At 43.3% G+C, this 12,904-nt stretch overlaps 1 pseudogene; it reads left to right on the plus strand.

Moving 5' to 3' along the window:
• The first annotated feature begins 11,637 nt into the window (after window positions 1-11,637).
• Window positions 11,638-12,459, plus strand: LOC147457696 (pentatricopeptide repeat-containing protein At1g50270-like; annotated as a pseudogene).
• The last annotated feature ends 445 nt before the right edge of the window (window positions 12,460-12,904 follow it).

Here is a 12,904-nt window from a genome sequence, read left to right on the forward strand (position 1 = left end):
TACTAGTTTGGGTTTCTCATTGCTCAACATCATGCATCAAGTATGCAAAAGAATCTAGAGTCTAATTTTGAACAATGCTATTGCTACGATTACTTAGGGATTCAAAGACCCTACTATTAGTTAAGATCTTCATTCATCTATCTTAACAAAGCCCATTTTGTTTCTTTATTCATTTACTCGGATTTTCCTTCGCTCAAAAAATCTTGCTCGCCACACGGTAAGACTTGATAATGCCCATTATAGAGGTTTTAGGCCAAGCATCTAACAACTCTCAAGATTTTTTGCTTTCAAAAGTGACTTTTTGAGAAAGTCTGCCCATTGTTGCTCTGTGCAAATGTGGACCAGGTTGATTGATATTTCCTGGACCAATTCTCTAATGAGCTAAAGCTTCATTGTGATGTGCTTCTTTTCAGAATGCTTCAAGTTGCTTTCTAACATTATGATAGACTTATTGTCACAATGAAGACGAAGGGACTGATTTGGGAACAAGGTGGTTTCCATGAGAAGATGCTTCAGCCAAATTCCTTCTTTCAAGGCAACTGTCATTGCAACATATTTAGCTTCGGTTGAGGACAATGTAACTTTGTCTTGCTTCTTGCTTTGCCATGCAATAGTAGCACCAACGAAGATGAATACATAACATGATGTTGATTGCAATGTGGCTTCATCACCCCCCCAATCTGCATCAGAGTAGCCCATGAGGAAAGGTGAAGGTAAGGGGTCTTTGCCATGATAAATGAGGCCAAAATCTTTGGTGTGGTGGAGGTAACAAAGGAGCTGCTTCAGGTGCTCAACATGAATAGCTTGAAAAGAATGCATGAAGTGATAAAGAAGATCGGCAACAAAGAAACTGTCAGCATGGGTGAAAGTGACAAGATAGTGGACACAACCCAGAATGTTGCAGTAGGGGAAGTCTTGAAGTTCACCAACAAGGGCAAATGGGCTGCCTTTGGAGAGGTTCACATTGGTTGGAAGGGGAGTTTCAATGCCTTTGCAACTGGCCATGTTGTACTTTTTAAGCAAGGAGAGTGTGTAAGCTTGTTGGCTGATCTTTATAATGCCCTGTGAAGTATCTTGAAACACTTGCATGCCAAGACAGAAGTGGAGAGCTCCCATGTCTTTCATGGAGAAAGAGGATTTTAGTTTAGCTTTCGCAGCATCAAGAGCTGACTAGGTGTTGCAAAGCAACAAAATATCATCCACATAGATGGCAAGAAGAAGAAACACCGAAGTGGAGTGGCGGTTGTAAATATTAGGCTCAGAGGTGAAGTGGGTATATCCAAGTGTCACACTGATGAAAGCGCCGATACCACTGATGTGGAGATTGCTTTAGCCCATACAGTCATTTCAAAAGCCTACAAACATAATGTGGATGATCAGCAGAGATGCACTTGGGTGGCTGCTTCATGTAGATTTCCTCCTCCAGGCCACCATTCAAGAAGGCTTTGTGTACATCCATTTGATGGAGCAAGAAGTGAAACTGTGTTGCAATGGCAACCAAGACACGAAAGGAGGTAATGCAAAGTACTAGTGAAAAGTCTCACCATAGTCCATGCCAGGGACTTCTGTGAAACCACGGGCCACAAGGCGGGCTTTATAGCGGGAAACAGTGCCATCAACATGAAGCTTCTTCTACAAGAGGCATCTGCATGTTACCACCTTTTGATTAGCTGGTGCAAGTACAAGTTCTCAAGTTTTGTTATCGATCAAGGACTGATATTCAAATTTCATTGCTTGCTTCCATAGAGCAGCCTGAGGACTAGATAAAGCCTCATCAATGTTGATTTCATCAACCTGTTCATCTGACAAGGGAAGTGATGTGGGGTCATCAGTTGAAGCATGAGAAGTAGCATGGAGCACCTCTAGAAACAACACCTCAGTAACATTCAAGGAGGTTGGGGTTTCTTCCAACATCATCACGTTGCCAAAAACTTGAGTAGGCTGAATAGATGAATCCAATAGTAGTGAAAGATTGCTCCCATCATAGATTTCCTTCAGAGGGAGAAATCTAAGAGGCTTCACTTTGTGTTTTGTGGGAACCATCAAAGAAAGTTGGTAAATGGGTTCCACAGGAGGAGAAGCTGGTGATGAATCAATGTCAGCTGATTGGTGACCTGCATTCTGAGTATTTGTCGATGGAGTGTGGCTTTCATGGGAGGTTGATCCTTGAGGAATAACAGGTGAAGACCAGATCCAAGAGGCATCTACTACTTTAGAGTGTGCAGAGAACAACGGGTTAGGATTCCGAGAAAAAAGAAAGGTGTTTCTTTTGCACCCAAGTGTCCAAGGAGGTGCACACGTTGGGGTCGGGATTGGATTGGGTGAGGGTGGATCTTGTTGAACAGGTGGAGACGGAAGCTGCAGCAATAGAGGGGCATAAGATGCTACCTGATCTACCTCCTTCCATTCAACTTGAGGGGATCGTGTGCCAACTGAAATTGGCTTTGAAGTAGGTGAGAGGTTAGATGCAGAAAGAACATCTACCACATTCTCACGTTGCTGAGGGCTGATCAAAGAAACTTCATCAAAGTACACCGAGTGAGTGAAGTGAAACTTTCACTGTTGAGGTTCATACAACCTATATGACTCCACTCCAAATAAATCAACATATCCAACAAACACCATCCGGGTACTATGGGAATCAATTTTGTGCCGATTGGCCACTGCCTTGACAGGGTATGCGACATACCAAAACACTCAAAGGTGTTGAAGATTGGGGATCTTCCCAAACCAGTGAAAGTACGAGGTGTGATGAGGGTCAATGGAGTGAAGAGTGCGGTTTTGAAGGTAGAAGGTAATAGAGACAACTTCTTCCCAATAGCTTTTTGGTAGTCCATCAATGAGCATCATTGCTTGAGCATCATTGCATCAAACGTGTTGATGAGTGTAGGGAATAGTGAATTGTTGTTGAATGCCCTCCTATTTGCAGAATTTTTGGAAATCAAGTGAACTATATTTTCCTCCGTTGTCCAAATGAATTACTTGAATTGGCAGATCATGTTGCCGAAAGGTGAGGCTATAGTACTCTTTAAAGCAAGCAAAAACCTAAGATTCCAGCTTGAGGAAGTACATAGTGGGGTATCTGCTGAAGTTGTCATGTGAGAAGGTAGGTGCAACATGTTAGGGAAATTGACTCCATAGGACCACATAAGTCACTATGAATCAATTGATTAAGTTGGGCAGATCTACTGTTTGATCTGGGGAAGGTTTTGTTCACCGCTTTTCCAAGTATGCATCCTTCACACAGAGCAATCAATGACATATTCTGTGGTAGACCTTGACATATTTGCATATTTGCCATGCGATGCAATGTAGGGGCATTGATGTGTCCAAGGCGGTAATGCCACATAAGAGTGGAGGTTGCTTAGTCAAGTGAGAAGAGAGAGCTGAAGATGAGGCTACCACAGCATGATGATCAGGCTTAGTGATGAGGATTGGATACAAACGCTGCTTCTGAGGAAGCTTGATGGTTTCATATTGGCCTCTTGTTAGTGTGAAGTGAATGACACAATAGTTGTGGAAGAATTCAATGGAGGACCCTGTAATGGTAGCCGCCGTAGCTAAGAGTAGGTTGCGAGCTAGGTCAGGGGTATGATAGATGTTGGGGACAGGAACTTGAGTCCCACTAGGTAAAGTAACTTTCATGCTACCAATACCTTTGGCTACAAGGCAATGACCTGCACTGTTTGATTTAGCGGCGTATAGCCCTGAAGCCAGTGTCAATGAGGTGTCATGTATGTGTCGCACCAGTATCAAGAAGCCATTCTTTGGTATCAACAAGTGAAGGGATTATGGAACTCATTAAAGAGTTAAACAATTGAAGAGATCCCATACCATAGTTACCAAAAGCAGGGTCTTCTAATTGTTGAACGTGAGATTTTGGACGCCCATTGTTTCGTTGCTTGTCACGGCGCTTGGTGCAACATTCTTTCTCCATGTGTCCACGACGTCCACAATACCTGCAAATTTTAGGCGGAAGTGTATTGTTAGGTGAATTTGTGGTTGGAAACCTGCAAAAGGGCTTCCTTTTGAAGCTAGGATGGCACTATAGGTATTGGGTTGTGAGCAGGGTGCCAAAGAAGAGGTTGAATTGCTCCTCATAGCATCTTCTTGGAGGATGCGGGAGATCAATTTCTCAATTGTGACATCAACAACCGATGCTTGAGTTGTTATAAGGGGGCGCCATGATGTGGGGAGTGTTGCCAAGACCAACATTGATTGTAGGCTCTCATCCAGTTGGAGACCTGACACGAGGGCGTTGTCAAGAAGTGTACGCCATTCATCAAGACACTTAGATGTATCTTGTTGCTCAAAAAGAGATGCAGCAAGGAGTTTATTGAGATTTGTGATGCGGGGTGATAAGGTCCTCATGGTGATATGCAGAGCGCAAGAAGTTCCTGGTTTCAGCAGAGGTTTGACATCGCTGAACCATTTGGACCCGACGGTCACCCAAATGGAGCATGAGTTCGGCTTGTGCTTGGAGGTCCTTGGTAGTCCAATAATCGGAAAGATCTGGACTACCAGCAATTGGTTGGGGTATCGTGCCATCCACGATTTGCCCTAGGGATGCTCGCTTGAGCAGTAGGGTGACTCTTGTGGCCCAAGTGAGATAATTGGGGCCTGTGAGTTTATCTAGATGATAACTCCTCACGGTTGAAAGAATAAGAGAAGGGGCTGCACCTTGTTGAGACATACCCGTTGTCCGAATCAACTGGCAGGGGCAAGTTGGAGCCTTCACAGGCAAAGAGGTGGTGGGTGAGAAAGCGTACTACAGTGATACCATGTTGTGAAAACAAGCACGCTTACACAGGAGACACACATAGAGAGAGACTCATAGACACAGGCAAGAAGGAGATGATTTGATTGATTCCCAGAGGTGGATTAAATAGATGGGTGATGGCAGTTATAAGAAGGTGACCGTTCCATTCTCATGGGAACTTCATGTGACTAGGTAGCAGCGGGATTACAATTTATAAAAGATTTAAGTATTTCAATTGTGCCACATTTATGACCTCCTAAAAGCTTCCTTTTGATTAATCGCAGTATCTTTTTTGTTCAAGCACCCTTTAATGCTCAAGGTGCGACATAAAATAAATTCACCCTACTTGCTTTGTATCCCTCCTATGCCTTGATCAAAGTCTCAAGTCAGGTAAAAGCCCCACCTTCAAGAAAGTTGGTATATTTAGAACCATCAACCAAGAGGCTTTGGTGGACTGAACTAGCAAACTGATTCTTTTTTTGCTTTTGTCCAAGGGTGATGCTAGCTAGGAGATCACTCCGGGTGTTGAGGTCATGTCTATCAACAACAATTAGCTTGGCTATTCGATTGGAGAGAAGTAGAAGTCTTGCACAAATTTAGCGAAAACAAAAGGCTTCTGAGATTAAATTTATAAAGGTACTTTCGTATAAGCAGAGGTTCTCACGAAAACCCCAATCTTATGCAAACCCATTATTTTGTACTTAATTTCTGATCATTATCCTATTGCTTGATCACTTATGAGCTTTTACACATTGTACCACATTCTGCTATGTATGCTCTCCTATTGGGAGATGATATTGTAATGAAGTACCTCCGAGAATTACACATTGCCGTATCTATGAACGATAAGACCTTTCTCATGATCACAAATCACATGCATGATGATTGTTTTGCCCTCTTTGTATGACATGCCTATCAAAGCATTTGCACTCATTGCCAAATGCATTTTCGATGCGCCACCTCCTAAGCCACTAATAATTGTGGAGTTTGCACTCTCAACCAATAGGATCAACAAACATCCAAAACAAGATCATAAAGAAAAAATGAAGAAGAATCAATGATAATGAAGCGTGATGGAATCATGACACTCAATTTATTTGCACAACATCAACTACACATGAATGAATCAATGAAATGACAATTATATCTCTTTATGACTATCTTGTGAACCTAGGATGAGTACTATTGAACCACGAGGGATGAATTCATTATGAGAACCACTATGATGAATCATGTACTACACCTAGATGCATCATTAGTATCTTAGAAGTACACCACCCATGATAGCTATGATCATTATATCAGTCACTGTAAGAATTTCCCCCAAGTTTGGCTTAAGGGGGAATTTTGTTGGGGTTAAGCCCAACTTGATGAGTATGAGCGTGTGGGAAACCCCTCTAGTCATCTTGAATAGATGAAATGACTAGTTGGACCAATAGGAAAGAGGTGCAATGCAATGGATGCAAGTTCCAAAGCCTGTAGATGAGGCTTACATGTATGAAAAATAAATCAAGTGATTGTGAATGGAGCTCATTCTAGTATTTACATACTTCCACTTTGTCACCCCTAAAAATTTCTTTCATATATATATATATATATATATATATATATATATATATATATATATATATATATATATATATATATATATATATAGAGAGAGAGAGAGAGAGAGAGAGAGAGAGATATAGATTGACTTATTGTCCACGGAGGTCAGATATGACCTATGGGACCAAAAAGGGGACATAACAATGGTTGCACATTAAGCGAAAGATGACGATACATATCAGTTAAGGACTGAGGGTCCGGTAGGAAGATGAGAGAAGAAAATAGAAACCTAGGGGGGGTCAACTAGGGGGGGGGGGGGGGGGGGGGGGGGGTTTGGGATTTTGAAACTCCTGGATGATGGCTTTACCGCCTCGATAGACATCCCATTTGCGTTGTTTACGGGCTTCATGTACCTTCTTGAGCTCTTCACTTTTGTGTTTGAGTTGTAGCAGAGTGAGTTCTTTTGCAATCCAAAGCTTGGTATCTTTGAGAACACGTGATTGTTAAAGAAGCTTGAGCCGACCCTCTCGACTTTCGAATTCAAGGATGGCTTGTCCACTTGGTATGGGCTTGTTAGAGCCTCCCGACGTGATACATTCTATTGCGTTGTAATCAAGCTTGATCGGTTGGAGAGTTTCGTTGAGTAAATTGATGCGCACCGAGAAGTATTTCTCGGTCGTATCCCATGCTTGAGGTAGCCCACCAATGAAGACCTTGAGGGCATTGTCTTCTTGGAGTCGTCATTCTCGAAGCTCTGCTGCCACGCATGTCTTCACCTTCGCAATTGTTGCCGAGTGGGTTTCGACGGCCTTCACTTCGACTTATTTCACTTTGTTGGTGGCGAGCTCGACCATGGAGTCAAATCGTGCCTCGAGCTTGCAAAGGCGAGATTTAAGGTCGCGATTCTCTTCCATGACCCGGTCAAGGGTTTCTTGGAGGCGCTCGATTCGGTCGAATTTGTTTGGAGCTGATAAAATGGAGGCAAAACTTGGTCGTGTTTTTGCGGGGGTCTTCGGGGTCGTCATATTTGCAAGCACCGATTCACAGAGAGTCAAACCGGATTGTTGGGGTATTTCTGTGTAATGAGGCCCAAGCTTGTGCGGAAAACTCCATTTCGCTGAGATTGGGGTCTCTGTGTCAAAATGGTGAGATGCCTTGTGTGGGGATCTCCCTTCACAGAGAGTTGTCATCACAGTGGGGTCAAAACCGGTCGGGCATCAACACCCTTGGGGGCGAGGACATGGTTGACGGAGCCTTTAATCCGAATTGATGAGGTTGGCAGCAGGTCATCGACATAGTTGTCACTAGGCAGCTAAGGCAGAACGTCGACACTAGAGTAGGGGGTTATAGTCGTGAGCTGGGGAGGGGGAGGTCTAGGCTGATGAGTAACGCCCCCCCATAGGGCTACCCTTGCCCATGGGGAGACTGTGTAGGCGGCTGTGTTGAGAGAGAGAGAGAGAGAGAGAGAGAGAGAGAGAGAGAGAGAGAGACCTCTGAGCTCTGATACACTGCAAGGACATGGGACTAAGGAATAATGCTCTCTACCCAACAACCTTCTCTTATAGACCATCTCCCAAACCCTATATTGCTAATGCCTAGTCTGCTATGCCTACCCTTGGTCCTATCATTGTCATGACAAACTACCATCTCTAACTTTCTTGTTTAAAGGAAATGGCCAATTTTACTTTGCCTATACTTCCAAGACTTCATAAAAGCATCAAATTGATACATTGCCCATGTTGTTTGTTTCAACTTCTCTTGAGATTACACAAAACTTCTCTTTGATGTTCTAACCACAATCCTCTTATTTTTGCATGTAGATATCCTCATGAAGATGAATATGCAGTAATGTTTGCTTAATTTCCACTTGGACCAAGTCCATGTCCTTCATGGTGTTGGAGTGTAGGCCAGGTGGCATGGGAAACCACCCTTACTCACTTTTCACCTAATGAATATAGGGAGAGAAAGTGAGAGAGTTGACCACTCTCTTACTATTGTCTCCATTAACCCCTCTCTCTGCAACTTCTCCCCCAATTATCTTCCCCCTTCTCTTGGATACTTACCTCTCTAGCACAGTCCGCACATGCGCACTTAGGCCGCATCAATTGCTATCATAGCTGCGGCAACGAACCGCACGTGCAACCCGATCGACTCAAAAACAAGGGAGCTCGCCAGCTATGGCAGAGCTCGGAGCTCAAGTTTAAGTAGATCCGACACGGATCGGGGCTCGATCGAAGAAGATCGAGGATATCAGATCTCGACCCAGCATGCACGGCCCCTTTCGGGCTTGCAGAATCTCAAACAGCTTTTGGGAGTCTCTGCAGAGAAGTTGAGAAAAAGACAGCAAGCCATTGAGCAAGCTTGGTACCGAGTAGTAAGCAGCAAAGAGCATCGAAAGTAAGCAAGAAGAGAAAATCGGGATTCGAATCGATTAGACAGAGCAAGTGAGAGAGTGGGAGCAACAATAATCAACTGAAGGCAATCGGGTAGACACAACTGCAGCGAGGTTTGAGGTAGCGTGCAACAAGTCGGACTGCAAGGAAAATCGAGCAATAACTAGGGGGAATTTGATTGCATTCGCGCAGCGCTGGAATAGAACAAATCTTTGAGCAGTTGATTGCATTTGGGCAGCGCTAGCTGAAATAGAACAAAGATGTGAGGCTTGAGCAGAACAAAGCTCACACACACACACACACACACACACCGACACACACTCTACGTGTGTAAGCAATGAAATGTGTGTGTAGGGGGTGCATCTGCACCAAACCGAGGGAGTATATATCCTTGCAGTACCGAGCAACATCGAATTGAACAAGCCGGCATAGTAAGCAGGGGCAGAGCCGCGAGTTGAGGGGCAGAGTAAGCAGGGGCAGAGCCGCGAGCTGAGGGGCAAAGCCATGAGCTGCAGAATCGAGTGGAAAGGTGGGGGGGTGACGGAATAGGGGCACAGTTTTGGTTGTGTGACTGTGTCAAACACATACACATAGACACATACTCCTCGTCCTGTTGCAGCGAGCAGGAAAAGCCAGTGAATTGATATTTTTTTTTCAAAGACATTACACAAATTTTTTGTGTGCAAGCATCTGTTCTTGCTCGCCAAAGACCCTCAACACCCCCAACAATCCCGACCTTTGACAGCCCCTCTCGGACTACTCGACCTCGCTTAAGACAGCTGTGAGAAATTGCGATTTGTGAGAGAGCTGTGAGAGAGAGAGACAGAAAGTGAGAGCTATGAGAGATAAAGAAAGCGACCATAAAGAAAAGGCATCAGTTTTGGTGATAGTAGAGCTTTGCAAGATCATCATTTGCACGAGAGCGAGCAAGTGGAGATAGAGTGACACGATCGCCTTTAGGCGAGTAAGCCTAGTGTCATCCGGCATCGGCCCAAGTTTAGTTTTATGACATTGATCCGACTTGGTCACTATAACTTGACATTCGCTTCAAGCATAAGCATCTATGACTATTCAACTAGCCACTCCCATCCAGCAGTGGGAGACGATATCGACACTTTGCGGCACCGGCTCGACACTCTTACATATTGCGACGGATTCCCAGATATCCGACCCGACACCGATTTCACATGCACAACATTTTTTCGCGATCCACAGTTGTACTTGACATACACACTGGTCATACAGGAGTGACACCCAACATCGGCACCGAACGAACTGATCGCACTGTATTAGTGCATTTCTTCCCGGCGGTAAAAATCGGCACATAGGGACACCGACTTGCAAGTTGCTGGGGATTTTTCAGCCTACTCACACACAGATTCTCTAGGTTTCAAGGCATAGCGCTGTCGTGCAGTGGTACGTACATTATGTAAAAATATGGTTATAACATCATTGGAGTGATCTTCCATGTGCGAGAATACACGCTTAGTCTACATAGTCTTTTATGTTTTCCAAAGTTGTTGACATGTAAATAAGTTGTGGGGTTATGGTCAAGGATGCTACTTGATTTTGGGTTTCAAATTTGGATGATGCTTTTAGTGTCTCGATCATGTAAATAGAGGGGGCGCATCAAGGTTGTGGGTTTCTAGCTTAGTAAGTTGATCTTGGGTATCCGTGACCGTAATATGGGTATCAACAGGACATGCATGGAAAAGATGATGAGGATAAACATTTGTGGGTACTTTTGGGATTATATAAGAAGTTTCATCTCGGTTCCTCTTGGGAGTATCTTGAAAAAGGAAAAAAGGGGGCATACTAAAAAAGAGGAGGCTCCAAGAAGTCGTGGAGGTAGTATTCATTGCTATCTGTGACGAGGAAGGAGCGGTTGGGGGAATAAAAGCGATGCGTGGGATTGTTGGCCCACTGACTTTTGTTCTGCACAATCCACTTCTATATATATAAAAGGTCTATAGGGAATGGGAAATAGGGATCGAGGGAATTTTCTGATGTACGTTTGAACAGGTTTTCATTAAGGGAAAAAGGGAGACTAACATCAAGAAGTAGATGCAGATTGCTGTATACTTTTTGTTTTGTTTGCACTTGTAGATTACTGTTGGCTTTATTTCTGTTTCACAACAGCTAGCAAACCTTATCTTACTCTCTCTTTGGCCAAGACTCTCTCACCAACAACTCTCACAGCCAAGGACGTGTTTTCCCGGCTAGCGTGCACAACTTCTCGACATTTCTTGTAAACCCGACGTGAAGGAGCTGGGGTTTTTGGATCTGATTGAAGCAATTATGGTGTATGGGGTGCAGAATGACATAGTAGTCGAAGGGGAGATTACATAGATGCTTCAACAGGTTTTGAGTCATATGCACGAGCATGTAGCAAGACTCGAAGAGGAGCAACTTGAGGAAGCGATAGATACAGCTATGCAGCTTGTGTATGATGAGAGGAACTTGTTCGATGGGTATGACGTATTTGGATACCTCGAGGTCTATGTGCACGAGCTGGGATGTCACAATGTTTCAGAAAGTAAGATGATTGAAGTGTTTGAGCAATTAGTGGTGCCAGAAATGAGTGTCTGTGTTCGAGAGATTCAGTTAAAACATGGGCAAAGTTGGGATGAATTTGAAGCAGCTCTCAAACATTACTATTCTCATGAGATTTTGGAGCAATATCTCCAGTTTCAATGGCATGATTCAATGACTGTTTTTAATGTCTTGGAGAAGATTCACGGTGCCATCCTATATGATCGACTGACTGATCCAATTGTTGAAAGTTTACAGGTCACACTAGAGCATACAAATCATAAACCTTTTCTTTGAACACTTGACACTACACCAGGTAAGTGTGTACTACAACAAAAAAAGAAGGTGCAATCTGTAGATGAGGGCATACTTGATTACATTTATGGGAAGCCATATAATGTAGCCATGGTTGACATCAACCAAGCTATCTATGAGTATAGAAACATGCAAGTTACCAAGGATGTTGAAAAGCGTGTGTTCAAAGTTCTTGAGCTATGCCAAGGTAGCTTGCAAAACCAATCTAAAGAGGGTTTGAATCATGAGGGTATTCCAAATGCATTATATGAGTTTGATATACAATTTATAAGCTTTCTGGCCGAAGATGAATGCAAGTTAATAGATGCCAGGTTACTGTGTATGCCTTTTGATGCAATAGGAATCAATGTGGGTTATGAGGTAAAGAAGATACTTCTGAGACCTTTTGATCCAGGCGGAATCCAAAGCCAAGATAAGAGCCCTAAAATATACGTCAATTGGTCAATTACTAGCCTGATTTTGGGGATTTTGAAAGTTTATGCAGGGTTGCTTGAGGTGGATGCCTTTATTGGCAGCTCCCTTCTTGTAGGTATGTTTATTAAGTGTGGTCCACTTATGCATGCATGGAAAGGGTTTTTCAATATCCAGATTCAAAATGTGGCTTAGCAGAATGCGCTCGTAGCTGTATTTGTGAAGTGTGGTCATGCTTATGAGGGGCATCTCTTCAAATGTTCTAACTTTCACTTATATTATGAAAGCTTCTGGCAATATCAAAATGCTAGAAAATGGACATTTACTCGATCATGATATGATTGTGGGCACTATTCTGGTGGATATGTACACCAAGTGTAGCTCACTTGAAGAAGAACAATAAAAAATAAAAATCTTTAGCGACTTGGAGATTGAAATGTGGTATCATGGACTGATTTGATTGGAAGATATGCAAAGCTTGGCAGTGTAAGGAGGCTCTAGATTGTTCTGTGTAGATGCAACGTGGGGCTCTCTTCCCAAATACTGCAACTTTTGCTGATATAGTAGCATGGGATGGGCTGATTGCAGGGTATTGCGTGAATGGGCTTGATCAGGACGTATTTAACTTACTTGGATCTTATGAAACGTGAGGGCTTCTTACCAGATGGAGTGACTTTTTCATGTCTATTGAAAGCTTGTGGCAGACCAGTATGGTGTAGCAAGTCGAGTTGAGGCATAACAATACATACCACATTAGTTGAAGTGTATGCCAAACAAGATCTGCATGTAAACACTCAACAAACTTTTGACAACTTTTGAGCTAGGGACACTGTTTCTTGCAATGTGCTGATTAGAAAATGTGTGAAACATGGAGAGGGAAAATCTGTAGTTAAGCATCTCAATCTGAAGGCATTTCTCCAAGCTGTGTCACCTATGTTTTCTTTCT

Source organism: Adiantum capillus-veneris, chromosome 5 (assembly GCF_014529385.1).
Source record: "Adiantum capillus-veneris isolate H3 chromosome 5, ASM1452938v2, whole genome shotgun sequence".
Lineage (NCBI taxonomy): Eukaryota > Viridiplantae > Streptophyta > Polypodiopsida > Polypodiales > Pteridaceae > Adiantum > Adiantum capillus-veneris.